At 40.5% G+C, this 20,069-nt stretch overlaps 1 protein-coding gene and 1 long non-coding RNA gene across 2 annotated transcripts in view; one reads left to right on the top strand and one right to left on the bottom strand.

Annotated features, from left to right (window-relative positions):
* LOC117826901 (disks large-associated protein 1-like) overlaps positions 1–20,069 on the bottom strand; it is a 126,930-nt gene that overhangs the window by 73,792 nt on the left and 33,069 nt on the right. The window contains exon 2 of the mRNA XM_034703319.1: positions 18,535–18,619. The gene's annotated coding sequence lies outside the window, so the exon portion shown is untranslated. The remainder of the gene's footprint in view (positions 1–18,534; positions 18,620–20,069) is intronic.
* On the top strand, positions 8,736–9,699 carry LOC117826310. The gene is made up of 2 exons (XR_004634019.1): positions 8,736–8,910; positions 9,151–9,699. It is a non-coding gene; the product is annotated as an uncharacterized LOC117826310 (long non-coding RNA).

Raw genomic sequence — 20,069 nt, 5'->3', positions numbered from 1 at the left:
AAAGACGACACATTGTTTGTGTGAACATGGAGGCTATGTCAAAGTCTGCAAGGCAGTACTCGTTCGATAACAAGGAGGCAGAGCAGAGACAACAGTCCTCTATCACCTGATGGTTTTAACAGCTTTGATTCTACTATGCTTCCTCCATCAATCAAAGGATCCCCCATCTTATCAGACAGTCTGGTAAATTAAAAATCATTTAGTAATCTGTAAATCTATGTTGATATCATCTCTTCTCAGATATTAATTCCCCTTTTGTCGTTTAAAGTTCCCAATCACTCGTCTTCATCACTTCTCAATTAGCTGCCAAATTGGCCTTTCTCACGTCCTGGCAGGAGGTAAAAACAAAAGTGAACCTTCATGACATTAATTCATTCCCATGCAGAGATATTAGGGACTTCACACTGTGACAGTTTACTCAGGATGAAATCTTAGCAGGGCTTCTCTTCTACTGAAAACAGCAGCGTTGCCTCTCTGCAAGCTGCTAGCATCATGTAACTGCTGCTTATTGTCCAGTGTCCAGAACATCAGGTACAAGCTCTGACTCAACTGGAGGTATTTCAGTTTTGGGGATATATTGGTTTCTGCAAAAAGCTGTAAATCAAGACACAAAAGGCAAATATGAATAACCCATTATGATCTTAAATTATCCAGAGACGCTCATTGTTAGCCGCACCAAAGCACTTTTTGGCATCAACGAGCTTCAAATCAATGTGGAAGAATCAATACTGAATACATGCTTTCTTCTCTCAGATCCAATCCCCTGCAGGCTTCTACAGCATCTCTTTTATTCTTTAAGCTTTTCTGATGTTTTCTTATTTATGCCGTAGCTCTTCAGTCTTTTTGATGATAGATATGGTAATAATATAAAAGTAGTCCAAGAGGATGGGAAGCCTGTTTTATTAAAACAATAAAATTTGATTTACTCGAGGAACTGCAAAAAAACAAACTGCAAAACACTGAGATTGAAATCTATTGATTTCTCTCTATTGATGGATCCAATCCAGAGTTGCATGCATGCATGTGTGTGTGTGTGTGTGTGTGTGTGCATACAGCAGCATCTTGCAGAGCATAATCTATTCTAGAGGAACTACTGCACTATCTTTGCTGTGAAAGTTCAAAACATCCACATGTGATCTATTAAGATGCACCTCCACCGCCATTAATGGAGTTTCCTTGTACTTCTGACTCAAAGAGAGCCCGGGTTAGGAGGACACATCTCAGAGTGAAGCTAGCCCTAATTGAGCAGAGTGGACATTAATGACAGGTATGATGGTCTCTAGTGATAGACACGGTGTTATTGTCAAGCACTGCACAGACGACAGGTGGAGGAAAATCAATACCATAACGAGACCAAAGCCAGTGAAAGATCAAGATGGGGAGTCTGAGGCGATATATTGATTTCTCCCCCTCTCCTTCCTTTTCTCTTCCCTCAGCCCAAACCGTGTCCCGTCAACTCCTTTGTTTTCTGACTGTCCGGTGTATCAGTGCTCGTCTCTGGCCTGTGGAGAGCTTTGTTTTTCCTGCACTGCAGTCATATTTGACTTCTGTAATCAGCAAAGATGGCAGAGCTGGTGCAATCATCCATCACATTGAGCTCTTTGAAGCCCGCTAATCACTGCAGGGTCAACAACATCTGACCTCACATACCACAGGAGGTGCAGGGCGACCCCACATAACAGAATCTGGTGGTATGGAAGTCTTTGAGAAAATTAACTCAGTGATAGTCTTAAAGGGATATTTCCATTTTTTTGAAGTTGGGTTGTATGAGTTTTAAATCCCAATTATAGCAACAGCAACAGATGACTCTCAGCTCGTCCCCTTTAATGAGAAACTGCAGGGAGAAACAGCACGCAAGCTAGGCTACAGTTTTCTGCAGACAGGGTCGAACAGGCCACGTAATTCAGCTTAATTTGAGAGACTCAGATCAGAGAACTCACTTCTGTTTAGGTGTTCACTCTCCTGAGAATTTTTTCAGCACTTAAAGGTGACATATCACGCTTTTTTCATCAATATATATTGGTCTAAGAGGTCCCCAAAACATGTCTTTAAAGTTTGTGCTCAAAAAAACACTTTGAAATCAGATTTTGGTCTGCCTGAAAAGCCCTCTTCTTCAGTCCTCCTCAGAACAGTCTGTTTTCTCTCTGACCACGCCCCCTCAGGAAGTGGATGTGCCTCGGCTGTCCAGCAGTTGATCTAATGTTTACATGTTGGCTGAATATACACGGCTGCTCACAGACCCGCGTTACTTCAACCCTCTGAATCTGATCCAGAATCTGATCCTGACGGAGAGCCGCCTGCAGCAGGACCTTTCTGAAGGATTGGTCACAGATTTAGTGTTTCTTGTTGTTTTACTTGTCAGTATGTAGACGTGTGTCTTGGTACACAGCTACAGCTATGAACATGTAGCTATGTGGCTATGCTAACTAGCGCTAACACTTATCCATGGTCAATAAAAATCATCCACTAGATCTTCAAATCTGCAGACGTGGGGAGTAAAACCGACCTTTGTGTTTATTAAGACAGCCTACAACTAGCATGCCTCCCTCCTAAGCTCCTTGTTAGCACACATTTGTGCAGGTAATGAAAAACGGAGGAGGGGTTGAGTTGTATTTTATACAGTCTATGGGCTGAACAAGCTCCGAGCTCTGACTCCGTGACAGACCGGATATTGTTGTTACGTAACAAAAACACTGAAGTCTGAAACGGCTCGTTTCACACACATTTACAGAAAGGTGGAGAAATCAGAACAGGGGCAGAATGGATTCTTTTCATTCTCGGGGGGTTTGTAGACAGGGACACATATTTCAGGTAGAGAACCATTAAAAAGTCCATTTTGCATGATATGTCACCTTTAACATTACCACCAGAGAGCCTGTTTCCTTTTGCACTTTGTGTAGACACAACACAAACATGCTCTTCCACCTGCTGCGCACTGATCAGCTGTTCAGGTCTGCAGCTTCAAAGAGACAAAAATTCAACTTCTGAGCTAAAAACTAAAACTGCAGTTCATATAATGTCCACTTGAGGCTGGCTGCAGAAACACCAGAAACCACATACACACCCATTCAAAGAAGAAGATCTTTATAGCAGAAATAAACATGTTTACAGCCTGGTTAAAAAAACAGTTTAGGTCTGAATAGCTCATTTCTTCATCGGCACACACTGTACGGCGGTGACTTTTTTGATAACACGTTATTTTTGAAGATATTCATTTTTTTCTAACGCAGCAATTTCTAAGATATTGAGATTAGGAGTCTTCCAATGAGAGGCAAAGCTGACTTGATTGACAGGCGGGAACACTGTAGCTGTTGGCTAGGAGGCTCAAAGCCCGCCTCTTTACGTCACAATCGCTCGACAGCAGCAATATGGCTCCCGCCTGATAGGCTTCCAAACAGCGCTCAGGAACAGATGGGTGACTACGTCTTTTTTTCATACAATATGTCTGGAACGTGATGATGAGGTACAGCCACAGCAACTTGTTACCTACATGACAGTCGGAGGAGATGGATGCTCATTCTTTAACTCAAGACTGAATTTGAGTTTGAGTTACAGCAAACCATGGAGGCACAGAGCTGATGATAATGATGACTTTAAAGAAGCTAACCCTGTTTGTTGATCTCTATCCTCTCGTCTTAACATTCTCATTTAATTAAGAATACCGACCGACCTCGCGCCCTCAAAACGGCGTGTTGATGTCAGGGTTTTACGTGACTGCATCAGGATGAAGGGGTTAAACATCACGACACTGAACATAAACCTGTGTGTTTAAACGTGTGTGTGTGTATGTGTGTGTGTGTGTGTGTGTGTGTGTGTGTGTTTGTGGAGATTTTTTCTCCCTTCCACTCGTCTCTCGTTCTCCGGCTCGCTCCTTGACTAACACATTATTAAAAAAGAGAAAGGATGTGTCACCATGGTAACCACAGCATTATGAGAAACAGACAAGAGAACAGAAACCTCCTGCATTCCTCATCATTTAGCTCTCTCTCCTTCAAGCGAGGCCTAAACACACACACACACACACACACACACACACACACACACACACACACACACACACACACACACTTTGTACTTGCTATAAATATACGTTCAGTCAGCTCCATAGAAACGCAGGAGGCTTTCCTAGCACAACCTGAATGTGTTTGAATATGAGCCATGATACTGATTCATGATACTTATGTCATCCAGCTCTCTAATGCTGTGGATGGATGCTGCTGTTCTCACTCACATGTCTCTGTCTGAACACACACACACACACACACACACACACACACACACACACACACAGAGGCGGAGGATTTACACTCTGCGATCACTTCATGTTGCCTGTCAGTAGCAAACTTGAGTCGATAGATCGTATTTTATGCGGCTGTCTTAAATCCCTGATTGTGATTGGCTGACACTCCGGAGCAATAATTCCTCACAGTGCATCATTGCTAACGAAGAGCACACCGTTGCTGTGGAGACAACTCTCATCACAGACTCCAGAAAGAAGAAGAAGAAGAAGAAGAAGAAGAAGAAGAAGAAGAAGAAGAAGAAGAAGAAGAAGAAGAAGAAGAAGAAGAAGAAGAAGAAGAAGAAGAAGAAGAAGAAGAAGAAGAAGAAGAAGAAGAAGAAGAAGAAGAAGAAGAAGAAGAAGAGTGGAGGCTGTGAAAGACAAGATAGCTCAGGCTCGGACCAGCACTGAGTTATGCTGCTCAGCCCAGGCTCTGACCACCATGGGATCTGACTCACTGACTTCCTTAACCTTTAATCTATCTGTCTTTACTAACCCTGATATAAGAGATAAGTCAGAGCAGTGTTAGCAGCAACGGACTAAATCAAAAAGCTGAAGAAGTCTGCCATCAGGGATTTGATATATTTTACAGACTTAGAGTGAACCATGATGGTGGGAAAATCTTTACAACATAACATCTATCCAGGAGTGCCAGAAATGTTACTCATGCAGCAGTTTTCAAGTATAAATCTGTCAAATATATCACTTATAAATATTTGTGTCAATTTCAATTTGATCTAAGTTGCATTTAATTCACAATAAATGAAATTTTGGATCCTTATGGCCCACAAGAAAAGACGACACATTGTTTGTGTGAACATGGAGGCTATGTCAAAGTCTGCAAGGCAGTACTCGTTCGATAACAAGGAGGCAGAGCAGAGACAACAGTCCTCTATCACCTGATGAGTTTAACAGCTTTGATTCTACTTTGCTTCCTCCATCAATCAAAGGATCTCCCATCTTATCAGACAGTCTGGTAAATTAAAAATCATTTGAAACAGTGATTCCACCAGATCCATGTCCGGTCTGTCTTCGATTGCTCACAGCATCGGATCTGATAGGTTTCTATTCCAGTCAATGTGTTAACTTCCACTGGATCCTCTGCGTTGCGTTCCAGCTGCGTCTCTGATCCGGCAGGTCGGAGTCCTCCGGATCAGATACGCAAGACTTCTATTTTTGCCGGATGTCGGAGCATGACGCATCAATGTCAACAGAGCAGATGGAGCGGGACAGGAAGTCAGGCACCAAAACAAAACCTAACCATGACAACGAAATGTCATTTGGAGCGGAGCCAGGCCAGGAGTCAACAGGTCAGAGGTTTTCAGAGGACCAGAAAGACAACATGGATGAGGAGAGTCCTCAGTGACATGACTCAAGCTGTCCAGCAGTCCTGCTCCATGCTGCGTTCAGAAAATGCAACTGGTGGGTGTTGACGTGCGAGAGAGCATGGAGCCAGACCGCAGCGGATCGGAGACGGACCTGGTGGAAGTCCCGTGTTAGATGTTTCATTTCAGCTGAAGTCACAGTGGTATCTAACGGGACAGTAAACATCCTAAAGGAGACGGAGACAGAAGGATACCAAGAGGCAGAGTGGTGGACTCCAAGTAAACGCCAGGTGCTCTTAAAGATTAAAGAGGAACAACAGAAAGATCTTCAGGCGATCTTAAGGATGTAATTCAAATGTCTTAATGCCCGGCGTGTATGACGCCTGAGAGAACCCAAAGAGAGCTCTGTGGTTCCTCTAATGTGTCATAAATAAGATAAAGGTGTCAGTGCTCCATCAGTCTCTGCTGATGACATCATCAATCACAATGAATATCTTCCGTTCTCTTTACATGAAGAATCATGAGGGGAAGACTGGACTGCCGGCCGGTCTCTCTCTCCCTCCTCCTCGTACAGTGTACAGAGCTCTGGGATCAGGAGCCTGATTGGTCAGTGGGTGTTTTTTTTTGTACAAACTGATTTTTTTTTTCTTGGATCTCTTGTCTCAAACATAACCTACTGGGAAGTTACCATGGTGATCTACTCCTCTAAGAAGTGAACCAGCTTCATACTGAAACCCAGAGTTACCACTGATGTTACTAACTGTAAATCCTGCTTCTTCTTTGTGGTAGAAGAAGACGTGCTTATATTCAGATGTGTGTTTATAGAAATACATAATGTGGTAACTCATTGTCAGATTACAGCTGATGGGTGAATACAGCCCATGATTTCAGCCTCTTCTTCTACAAACTGAAGGATTTGTGTGCAGCACGCTCCCAGGACGTTGAAACTCCTACTGACGATGCATACATGCAGATATCTGATTGGATCAAACGGTAACCTCCGGTCTCAAAATATGAAGCCCATGCAGAAGTGTTAGAAACTGCAGTGCATGGAGCGTCCACTAGAGGCTGGCTGCAGAAACACCGGGAACCACACAGACAACAATTCAAAGAAGACGATCTTTGCTGCAGAAATAAACATGTTTACTGACTTGACTGACAGGTGGGAACACATAGCTATTGGCTAGTAGGCTCAAACCCCGCCTCTTTACCTCACACTAATTTAGGTTGAGTTCAGCATTTCCAATATGGCTCCCGCCAACGCTTGGCTTCAGTTCAGTTCAGACGACTTTATTAATCCCTGAGGGGCAATTCTGTTTACAGTTTACCCTGCCTTATTGCAAAAATCTCTCATAGAAAACCACATTCACATGTCAGTGCCAACAGATCAGCAGGATCAGCAATAAACACAATAAATACAATGTCAATGATGCAGCAAGAAGATACACCTGAGACTCCAAACATAGCATAAGCCACAAATGGTTCCAGTTTCCCTCTCAGTATTTATCAGGCTGATAGCTGAAGGTATATAGAGTTAGAGAATCTATTTGTTTTCCTTAGGGGTGCATGATAGCGCCGCCCAGAGGGCATAAGAGAAAAGTCAGAGGAAAGAATGTGGCCAACAGAGCTTCAGGAACAGATGGGTGACGTCATGGATACTACGTCCATTTATCATACTGTGCATGGTTTGTAAAGACTGAGGTGTTTTCCACCTGTCCAGTTCCCTTTATTAAGATTACTGTGGTGTTAATTAGGGATGCAACGCAAATTTGGCAGCCGAAAATGTCCCAAGAGTGTATTTTCGTTTTTTGAGAAATTATCCAGACCGAGATGGATGCTTTGAACCTGCTTGCCTTGATTTGACTGAGGTTAGTACACAGTCATACCCACAAATGCAATGGTACTAATAATTGGCATAATCATTTATTTTGGTGTTTTGGTTTTTCGGCCTTGGATTCCTCATGAATTTTCATTTCGGTGCATCCCTAGTGTTAAAGGTGACATATCATGCAAAATGGACTTTTTAATGGTTCTCTACCTGAAATATGTGTCCCTGTCTACAAACCCCCCGAGAATGAAAAGAATCCATTCTGCCCCTGTTCTGATTTCTCCACCTTTCTGTAAATGTGTGCTGAAACCAGCCGTTTCAGACTTCCGTGTTTTTGTTACATAACAACAATATCCGGTCTGTCACGGAGTCAGAGCTCGGAGCTTGTTCAGCCCATAGACTGTATAAAATACAACTCAACCCCTCCTCCGTTTTTCATTACCTGCATGCTGGTTGTAGGCTGTCTTAATAAACACAAAGGTCGGTTTTACTTCCCACGTCTGCAGATTTGAAGATCTAGTGGATGATTTTTATTTGTCATGGATAAGTGCTAACGCTAATTAGCATAGCCACATAGCTACATGTTCATAGATGTAGCTGTAGCTGTGTACCAAGACACACGTCGACATACTGACAAATAAAACAACAAGAAACACTAAATCTGTGACCAATCCTTCAGAAAGGTCCTGCTGTCTTTCTGGTAGAGGTCGGTTTTACTCCCCAGGCCTGCAGATTTGAAGATCTAGTGGATGATTTTTATTTATCATGGATAAGTGCTAGCGCTAGTTAGCATAGCCACATAGCTACATGTTCGTAGCTGTGTACCAAGACACACGTCTACATACTGACAAATAAAACAACAAGAAACACTAAATCTGTGACCAATGGTTCAGAAAGGTCCTGCTGCAGGCGCCTCTCCATCAGGATCAGATTCTGGATCAGATTCAGAGGGTTGAAGTAACGTGATCTCTGAGCAGCCGTGTATATTCAGCCAACATGTAAACATTAGATCAACGTGCTGGACAGCCGAGGCACATCCACTTCCTGAGGGGGCGTGGTCAGAGAGAAAACAGAGTGTTCTGAGGAGGACTGAAGAAGAGGGCTTTTCAGGCAGACCAAAATCTGATTTCAAAGTGTTTTTTTGAGCATAAACTTTAAAGACATGTTTTGGGGACCTCTTAGACCAAAATATATTGATGAAAAAAGCGTGATATGTCACCTTTAATCCTACATTAAGATCAGTCAAACATCAAAATTGCAGACTCTGCATACACTGTTGCTTGCACAAAAAGTATGTTTAGTTTGATCCACAGAAGCACATAGTAGCACAGCATGTGTCCCTAAAGCAGACACCCTCCCTGAGCTTACACTGCATGCTTCCTTGGACAGCAAACTCACAACCTAAGCAGATTAGTACGAACACTCTCATCTTTAGGAGCGCTGAGCTGCCTCACTTTTACACTCAGTCACCTCTGGAAGTAAGTTGAGCATATATTGGTCTGGCGTTTTTTTTCATATTTTCTGACTTCCCACAGATGAATACCTATTTTTACTTATACTACGTATGATATTGAAGAAAATCCAGCAGTGCTGCCTTTATATTCATGTCCTACAAATCACATTCACTTCACACCGTTTCACTGCCTTATATAATCCGCTGCATACAATAATTCTACACAGCATGAAATCTGATTTTCTATTTGTTTCATTCATTTCAGCGTGAAGAACTGCTCGCAGGGACTCAGAACTGGCTCCAGCTATGTAGGTTATTTACTCTGGATTAGAAGATGGAAGTGAGTAAAGCTCTGCTGCAAGAAAATCAAACCTCACTGGATGGAAAACGGGAAGAAGGAACGAGAAGAAAGAGCCCTGACAGCCTCTGATAGATGTTCATCATCACATCAGTTGGAGCATTATTATGTAGGATTATACTCGGTTTAAAAAACATTAAAGGTCAGATCAACCCGACCCATGGCTGGGTACACTTCATGACCACGTCTACACCCCAGTTGGAGCTGCTATCAGTGGATAAAAGCGGTGATGCAGTCACATGCTCAGTGAAGATGTCTGTACATTCATATCATCAGATGGTTTGGGCCACGTACAGATATAGTCTTTCAGCTTTATGCAAATGTGTTCAAGCCCACACTGAAGAACCACCTACTGTCTGTAACCGGGGCAGTGAATGTGTTGTGTGACAGACTGCTCACCTGTCACTCTCTCCTGATTGTCAGCTCAACTCATTTCATTAAACTCTTTTGATTTGATTTTTTGTTTCATTAAAATTATTAAATGTGTCTTTAGCTGAAGAATCCAGAAAGTGATGTCATCTTCCTGAGTTTCATTTTATCTTTGATTTTTGACATTAGGTTCTCTCACTATGGTGTTGTTGGTGAAATGTCTGGGTCAACAAAAATCATGAATGAAGCTAAATTATTTTTGTACGACACAAAAATTATTTTAAAAAGTGGAAAAACAAAATTGGACATGAAAATCAAGAAAAAATTAATAATTTGGGTCCATAACCGAAATCATGAAAATAAAAAAGTGAAAATATTGCATCTGACGTGAAAATCATAAAAAAGGTGAAAATTTGCTTATAATGCAAAAAATCATGAAAGAAATGAAAAAAAATGTTTTTTTATGGTCTGTAACTGAAATCATGAAAAAAGTGAAAATTTGCATTTGACACAAAAATCATAAAAAAGGTGAAAATTTGCTTCTGACGCACAAATCATGAAAGAAATGAAAAAATTTGGACATGAAAATCGTGACAAACTGAATCAGAAAAAAGTGAACATTTTGCATGTGAAGCGAAAAAATCATGAAAAAAGTGAAAGATTTTTTTATGACAAGGAAATCGTGAAAAATGTGGTTTCTTTTGTCCAACATGAAACTGATGGAGAAGTGAAAATTTGCTTTTGACCCAAAAATAAAAAAAAAAAGTGAAAATTTGAATCCCACACACAAATCATTGGAAAAGTGAATATACTGCATCTGACACAAAAATCATGAAAAAATATGGGTTTTTTTGTTTGTAACTGAAATCATGAAAAAAGTGAAAATTTGCATTTGACACAATAATCATAAAAAAAGATTAAAAATGTTCATCTAACGCAAAAACCGTGAAAGAAATGAATTATTTCCTATGACACGAAAAATCATGGAAAAGTGAAAAACATTCAGACACGAAAATCGTGAAAAACTGAATCAGAAAAAGTGAAAATCTTGTTTGTGATGTGCAAAAATCTTGAATAAAGTGAAACATTTTTGTACTACATGAAAAATGTGAAAATAATTGGTTTATTTTGTCCAACAAGAAACTAATGGAGAAGTGAAAATTAGCTTTTCACCCAAAAAAAAAAAAAAAAAAGAAGAAAATTTGCATCTTACCCAAAAACCATGAAAGAAATGAAGTATTTCGTACAACACGAAAAATCATGATAAGTGAAAAAAAATTCGGACACGAAAATCGTGACAAAACGATTGATGAGAAAAAATCATGAATAAAGTTTTAAACATTTTTGTACAAGGTAAAATCTGAAAATATTTTTTTCTTTTGATCCAACATGAAACTAATGAACATGAAATGTGAAAATTCGCTTTTGACCCAAAAATCATTAAAAAGTGAAATTTGCCTCCAACGCAAAAATCATAAAATAAGTGATTATTTTTTCTCAAACAAGAAAATCATGAATAAGCGACTTTTTTTTTTTTTTATGTATGAGATATAATAAAAGAAAGTTAAAATTTCCTTTGAAAATCATGAAAAAAAAAGTACAATTTTGCTTCTGAGGTGTAAATAAAGAAAAATGTGAAAGTGTTTTTTAGGCAAAATCCCTGAGAGAAGTGAGAATTGTCCTCCTGAATGAAAATGTTTCCCCACAGTGTTTTTGGTGAACTGTCTGAGTCAACATGTCCTAATTTTGATCATCTAACTAAAGACATCTGCAGCCTTCCGTTCTGAGCCACTCCTGAATGGAGCCGTCTCTTATCTTGAACGTCTGTTTTCCCAACATATTTCTTCTAATAGTATAAAAAAGCTAAACGATGAAGAGCTGGACATTTTATCCTTGTATATCCAAACACTGTAACACTGGTTACCCGACTGCTGCAGCTAGCTCAGGGGGGAGAGATGACTCAGAAAGGGACAGCACATTTCAAAAGCTGGACAATCCGATACATGGGGAAACGGCTGGGACATCTGAAGAGAGAGAGATATGACACACAAGCAGTTCATCATATTTCATAATAATGTAGAGCTGCAAAGATGCTGATATTTATATAATGCTGATCCGTCTGTCTGTTTGTCACTGCGAACAGACTCCAGCGTGAGGAGTATTTTATAACACCACACTAATGATTCAAGAAAGTTTCACATCACTTTAACACTCCCTCTCTCTCCACCGCTCCCTCACTGTGTCACCATTCTTATCAATCCTGCTTTCATTACGATTAAACAGGCGTTTTTAATTGCATAGAGCGCAGGGGTGAGACGTGATTCAGACACTTTAGAGGAGCGCTGTAATGCCTGATGTGTGATCTGTGTTGAATTTATGTGTCATTATGATCCGGTGTTGTTTTGGGCCTTGCTCTCCTTCCTTCACCACCAGGTGTTGAATGTAACTTTGAAAACCAAGAGTTCAGACTAAACCCTGTGCAGACTCATGGCCAGTTTTTAATTAGCAGTGAGGACCTTTAGCGCTGGACTCTTTGAGATGACTTGGGAGGGAAGTCTGGTCGGACTACGACGTCAGTGTCATCGCTTCACTCTACTGTACACTCATCTACCCTCCCGCGGGCTTCCTGTTTGACTCAGCATGACTAAGGTTTCTCTGCGTGAAAGCTCCCCAGAGAACCTCAGGACATAACAATACCACCTAACCTTCAAGTAGGAAGTCCTTACATGACTTGGTTGCCTCACTGGGTCTACTGTAAGTTGGCCTGAACACCTTTCATTTTTACTTTTAACTCCTTTTCTAGCAGCATGACGACGATGAGAATGAAAAGAATCCATTCTGCCCCTGTTCTGATTTCTCCACCTTTCTGTAAATGTGTGCTGAAACCAGCCGTTTCAGTTTTCAGTGTTTTTCATACGTCACAACGCCATCCGGTCTGTAACAGGAAGTCAGAGCTCTGAGCTTGTTCAGCCCATAGACTGTATAAAATACAACTCAACCCCTCCTCCGTTTTTCATTCCCTGCACACATGTGTGCTAACAAGGAGCTTAGGAGGGAGGCATGCTAGTTGTAGGCTGTCTTAATAAACACAAAGGTCGGTTTTACTCCCCACGTCTGCAGATTTGAAGATCTAGTGGATGATTTTTATTTATCATGGATAAGTGCTAGCGCTAGTTAGCATAACCACATAGCTACATGTTCATAGCTGTGTACCAAGACACACGTCGACATACTGACAAATAAAACAACGAGAAACACTAAATCTGTGACCAATCCTTCAGAAAGGTCCTGCTGCCTTTCTGGCAGAGGTCGGTTTTACTCCCCACGTCTGCAGATTTGAAGATCTAGTGGATGATTTTTATTTATCATGGATAAGTGCTAGCGCTAGTAAGCATAGCAACATAGCTACATGTCGTAGCTGTAGCTGTGTACCAAGACACACGTCGACATACTGATAAATAAAACAACAAGAAACACTAAATCTGTGACCAATCCTTCAGAAAGGTCCTGCTGCCTTTCTGGCAGAGGTCGGTTTTACTCCCCACGTCTGCAGATTTGAAGATCTAGTGGATGATTTTTATTTATCATGGATAAGTGCTAGCGCTAGTAAGCATAGCAACATAGCTACATGTCGTAGCTGTAGCTGTGTACCAAGACACACGTCGACATACTGATAAATAAAACAACAAGAAACACTAAATCTGTGACCAATCCTTCAGAAAGGTCCTGCTGCAGGCGCCTCTCCGTCAGGATCAGATTCTGGATCAGATTCAGAGGGTTGAAGTAACGCAGGTCTGTGAGCAGCCAACATGTAAACATTAGATCAACGTGCTGGACAGCCGAGGCCACACCCACTTCCTGAGGGGGCGTGGTCAGAGAGAAAACAGACTGTTCTCAGCAGGGCTGAAGAAGAGGGTTTTTCAGGCAGACCAAAATCTGATTTCCAAGTGTTTTTTTGAGCATAAACTTTAAAGACATGTTTTGGGGACCTCTTAGACCAATATATATTGATGAAAAAAGCGTGATATGTCACCTTTAAGACTGTTAAATGAATGAGTTACTGTGCTTTACACGAGAGTGTGTTGGAGTTTCTGGAGACACGTTGTGACCTGCTGTTGTCTTAATAGGACTACTGAGCAAATATACATGCTGTATGGTCGTCAAGCTAAGTCTACAGGAGCACTGATAGATGTTAGGCACAGAAGATGGCGTGCACTCTGTCTGCGACCACTTCACGAAGACTCGTACCGCCCCCCTTTTCAGGTCACTTGTTGCCTTAGGTTGAGGAATCAAAGCAGCTCTCCACACGCTGTATTTACTTCATAGTATACCTCTGTGGAAAGTGTTAAAAGTTGTGCAGCCTTGCATTGAAGCGTTGACTTGCTTCATTAAGTGCCATCGTCTGGGTGAAATACTGTAACACAAAGAATACCTCCTCCTGAATGTTATACTGGTATGTGTGTTGCACCAGTGGAAAATATGCTGCTCCCTTTTTAATTGACAACAAAAGTATAAAAGTTGTGCAAATACACCAAATGTGACACTGTCATTACATCTCTTCTAAGGTTCGAGCACTGCAGGATGCACACAGCATGATGGATGCAGGAGCTTAAAGGGTGATAAACATGCTCTGACTCATGAGACTCTGTAGTTTCATCATCAGTCCATACTTCACCAAGCTTCCTTCACTTATCTGAATCAAGGTCCTGAGAGTCCCAGTCCTTTAATAGTCAGACATCTTTACCTGATAGCCTACCTAAAAAATGTAGCATCATCAAACACACAGTAAACACAAATGATATCAGTCAGCTTTGCTCTGATAAGGAAGAATTTCTCACAATACTGCCCTCAAACTGCAGCTTTACTGACCCGACCGGATCCAAACACTTTTATCTTTCTGTACATTTATAGGATTTCATCCTGGTGGTGGGCTAAAGGGGAAAAAATCATGTTTAGATGAATGTAAATATCACCAACGTGAAGTTCTGGCAAGGACTTAATATATAAATACACCTTATTCTGAAGAGATAGACTATTGACCAGCCTGTGCTGCAGCTCTGCGCCGGTCACGTGACTGAAAACTATGAACTCCAGTCATTAAAATGAATCCATGTCTATGTTTGTGTTGATGCTATTGTGAGATGATAGTATGGTCTCTATGCAGTTAATAGCAGACCATTAGTATGGAACCCTGATAGTTTGAGCTACTTTGCTTCAGTCCACATGCTTTCTGAGCCAAAATAACTCCAGTTAGCTACCACCGAATACAGTCTCCTTCTGTGTTTACTATCTTATTACCCAGCTAATGCATTACCTTCATGCTAACTGTGTAATGTTAACATTATAGCATGAGTCCAGGCTGTAGAGTGCAGATTTTCAATCTCTAAGGTCTCTTTTTCTGATTCACTCCAGAAGATTCTCAGAGCAATGCTGATCTGGAAAAGGCTGTTTCTTGTTGCACACCCATAGGAAAATAATTTTAGAGAGGAGATCTCAAAGGTGTTTCATTTATGTCTCCTAGACAACAATGAGATCTGTTTGAAAGCAAAATGAGACTATAGCTTATGTCTCCTGTTTCTCATTCTTGCCTCCAGAAAAAAAGTTGCAAAAAGTCTCAGCTTAGTCTCCCTTTCAGTTCAAAAGGAGATCTGGTCAGAATCTGAAATGATTCTCAGGTATTTCTCAAGTGTTGTGACTCCTTTTGAGCTCAGGTGGAGAAATCAGGGAGCTCTCTCAATCTAACCTCATCCATTTGTTTTTGTCAGACTCAGTTTTTGTGTCTCAAGTTGAGCTCAGATGGAGCAAAGAAAGAGCCTGAGCTCATCTTTTCATCAACATTTATAGTGCCCTGCAAAATTAAGATTCCAATGTAAGTGTCCACAAACTTACAATTCTCATTAAAACATTTGAACCACTTGCAAGATCAGATATTTAGACGTGAAGTGATCTCTTCTTTGACTTCACAGTATGGTCCTTCCTTTACAAGTCTGTTTGGAACAAAACAACTTCACAAAGATTTAGTGGATTTGAGAGAAACTGCAACAGATAGAGATTTCATCCCAGGTATGACAGACCATTTATTTAAAATATGGGCTGCAAAAGGGCCGACCAGATTTAGACAGATTATTATAATTAAAGGGGTGGATTCTTTTAGGCGCTGGTGGCCTAGCGGTCTAAGCGCCCCACATACAGAGGCTACAGTCCTCGTTGCAGGGGTTGCTGGTTAGATTCCCAGCCGGTTGACCATTTCCTGCATGTCTTCCCCCGCTCACCACTCCCCACATGTCCTGTCTCTAATCAGCTGTCCTGTCAAATAAAGGCAAAAAGGCCAAAAAACATATTTAAAAAAAGAGAAGAAAATGAGCCATTAATGAGATCTCTCATTTAAGTCTTAAATAAGACTCATGTCATGGTCTCAACTATTCCTCCTAGTGAATTTTAGAAGAAACTAATGAGAAACGACTGAGAACAATTTGAAACTTGAATGAGGCTGAAGTGAGAATCTCAATTTTGTCTCCCGAGATTTAGAAGAGAAAGCCTTGAGCAGTAAAATTTTCCTCTGGGCACCCCTGATGAATTGAAGTGTAGCACACCTCAGAGTTAGCTGGGTAAACGTTCACATGTGAGGAGACAGCCAGTGAGGAGCACCTCTTCATGTGTTGAGTTTCCGGACAGCAAACATATGAAGTTATTTGAGGAAGTGCGGTTGTAGCGGGGCGTTCTGCAGCACACTATGATGATATCTGTAAATGTCAAGTGACTGCACTGACTCAGTGTTCGTACGTCTCATTTTCAGCTATCTCTGAGTTCTGTTAGAACCGGGTGTTAATGAGGGATAAGTCGGTCTCTCTTGAATTCATTTACTGCCTCCTCAACACTGAGACTCACTTCTCTGAAGAATCTATTTTGCTGCAAACGGTTAATTCCTGGACGCCAGGATTTGTGAGTGACTCCGCTTCTTCTCCAGTGAAAGTTGTCCAGCTGGATTAAATTTCATGAAGAGACAAAAAAGTGATTAAAGTCCCTTTAGAGAGAGAGGAGGATTGAGATGCTAAGCATTGCTGCAGGCTTTCAACTCCTTCTCTTCCCTTTTCTCCCATCATCCCTTCCATACGACCCCCAACCGACTAAGAGATGTACGTCAGAATCTGCGTGGAAAGGATTTTTATCTCTTTCTTTTCGCCCACTGACTGTTATGATTCAACTCAGCCTTTAGAGCAAGGTTGAGAAGAGAAGAGCGTGGGCTTACCCTGTTTCTCCCTGTGTGTGTCTCTCTCTCACTCTCTCTCACTCTCTCTCGCTCTCTCTCTCTCTCTCTCACTCTTAGTACCTGCTTCTCCTCTGCACAGAGCTGCAGAGCTGCTCTCTTTTTACACAGAAATTAAATCCTGGGTTTGTGCATGCCTCTGAAGCCTAAAATATACAGACAGATAGAAAGGAACAGCTCAGTGGTGGGATGTGTGAAGGAGGTGGGGACCGAAACGACCAACTGACTGTGAGAGAAGAGTGAATCATCTCTAACGCCTATCTTCCCCTGTCATATTCCTCGAGAAATATATTAGACAGATTACTTAAGACAGCATGTTTAATGGTTATTTTTACAGCATCTATGGAGGATAATTACAATGGCAAGCGAAGTCTCTGAGATGATCTGAGGGTTATACAAACGACATGAAGTCTTTCATGCACAGCCAGGCAGTCCAGTTTTACTGCAGCTGAGGGTTGGTGGATCAGCCTGTTCTGGTCTCTAAGGCTACGTCCACCCGTATACAGATATTTTTAAGCACTGATTCTCTCTCTGTTAAAAAAAAAAAAACCTTTCCACACTAGAGGTGTTTGTGAATATCTCTCAGCCCACATGACGACGCAGAAACTGCTGAAAACGCTCACATAAGCATGCCAGACCAGTAGGTGGTGACAATATGACATCAGTCGTTATGTCAAACACCAGAGAAGAACATTGAGTGCATCAAGCAGCAAATGTGCTCTTTAAATTATGTAAGATAAACTGAGCGTGATGTATTTTCATTTACAGTTAAGTTCCTAACCATAGACCTTTCTGGAGTCCCTGAGCTCCCTTGTCTCATAGGTTCCTCTGGATCTCTGCTGCTGTGGACGTGCCAGACTCCAGCTGCTACAACTACTACTATCAGTCTCACCACTATCATCTCTCTCTCTCTCTCTTCACCTCCCCCTTTCTGCCTGTTAAAGGAAGTTTGTCCTTGCCACTGTAACTTCCTAAATGCTGCAAAGTGCTCTGCTCATGGTGGATTAAGATGAGATCAGACTGAGTCCTGTCTGTAAGGTGGGACTGGATCTGATCCGGTCTTGATGTTGGGTCTTTGTTAATAATAGAACGTAGAGTAAATAAACAAAATAAATAAATAAATATGATAAATAAGTCCTTAAAAACGAAAAAAATTAAAAAATAAAATAAAATAAATCATTAGAAATGCAGAAAAATACAAAACAAAATTTTCATTAGAAATGCAAAAAATTTAATATTAAAAAATTAAAAATTATTAGAAACATAAATCAATCAATAAAAATAGAATAAATCATTAGAAAAGCAACAATTAATAATAAAAAACTATTATAATTAAAAACTTAATAAATAAAAAAAATTAAGAAAATCATTAGAAATGCAAAAACAAATAAATAAATATATAAATCATTAGAGAAGCAAAAATAAATAATAAAAAATGGAATAAATCATTAGAAACATAACAATAAATAAATAAAAAATAAAAAAAACATTAGAAACGCAAAATACAAATAAATAAAATAATTAAAAGCTCTTTTGTGGGTTGTGTCGGTGCAGATTTGAAAAGGTTAAGTCAAACCTCCATGATGGACGCCACAATGAAATCAAACTTAATGCAATAGAAATTAGAAAGTGAGTCGAGGGCCGTTCTCACTCACCTCCTTTACACATCCATCACTGTAGAGCTGCCGCTAACTGGAGGGGATAGACATCTCTGAATAACTCGTCTCACATTAACTCCAGCTGTGTAGAAAAAGACACACACGCACACGCACACACAGACACACACACATGCAAACACACACAGACAAAGACACACAATTACTACCGGTCCAGACCTTCATTCTGGCATAACCCTGATCTGTCTAGTGAAGCCCAACCTCTGCGTTAAGAAATATCAGGTCGAATGAAAGACATGGCTTTAACATGTCGTCTGCTATTAACACACAGGAAGCCTCTCTGGTGCTGCTTGAACACATCCCTGTTATATACAACATCAGTCCATATGAAGAGCTGGGAGATATTTCTGTAAACACACTGTATGTGTGTGTGTGTGTGCGTGTGTGTGTGCGTCTGAAGCAGCAGGTCACAAGTACAAATCAATAGTCCTCAGAAGCAGAATTCACATCATCCTTTACACATTTTCAGAGGAGCTCTGCTTTGTCTTAATGTGAGGCAGACTTCTCATCGGAGGACGATCGTTATCTCTTTCTCTTCTTCCTCTGTTCTTCTCTTATTGTCGCGTGTTGAAGCTTTGTCGTCTCATCAAGGTGCTACACTTTATAGAATTAAGGACCTCCTTCATTAGTAAGTGCCTGTCATACCTCTGCAGCCCTTCCCCCCAATGTGTGTGTGTCTAATCAAGGACATGTTCAGGGCTTTGAACTCTGTGAGCTCTCCTCTCGAGGTGTTGACTAGAGGAGAATTTCAAACACTCTTTGACCTTTACTTTAGAGGATAAATGTCACCCAGGCTCCTTATCCAGACGATCAGCTCTTCAGCTCCGAGCATTACCTAATTTGTTTCTTGATCTTTAAGGTTTTCATCTCATAAATTAAACAAATAAAGACATTTGACTCAAAAAATCTGCAACTTAAAATGATTCGAGCTGTAAAAATTAGGAAAAGAAAACAAATGTGCACCTGTTTGGATATTTAGGGAATCAATTCAAACATGAATTAAAAGTTACATGTATAAACATATAAAAAAATATGGCATTAGCCTTACAATCTAAACATTTCTTCTTTGACTTTAAATGCCCCTCCAAAAACAAGACAAAAAGACGTATTTCAAGGTACTTTTACCTTGAAATAAGCAACAAAATCTCCCAATAAAACAAGTGAACATTTTCTTGGTAAGATTTCTTAAAATAAGATGTAATATTTAGAAAACTGTGATCTTAAAATTAGCAGGGAAAACTTATTTTAACAATATGTTACCAGTATTTTAAAGCTTAGTGTCTCAGAATAAGACAGGCATGATAACAATTAATATTTTTTCACTCAAAAAGTATTTTTTCATGTCAACTTCTTCATTTGAGATATTTTCACTTTAATTTGAGTTGTATTATAGCAGCACTTCTCTAGGTTTAAGACCATCTTGTACTTGAAATAAGATGACAAAGTTGAATTGTCTCATGTTGAGATATAATGTCTTCTCATAGTGAGCTGGATATACTAATATTCAGTCAGGT

Source organism: Notolabrus celidotus, chromosome 15 (assembly GCF_009762535.1).
Source record: "Notolabrus celidotus isolate fNotCel1 chromosome 15, fNotCel1.pri, whole genome shotgun sequence".
Lineage (NCBI taxonomy): Eukaryota > Metazoa > Chordata > Actinopteri > Labriformes > Labridae > Notolabrus > Notolabrus celidotus.
This window is presented reverse-complemented; position numbering and strand designations above follow the sequence as displayed.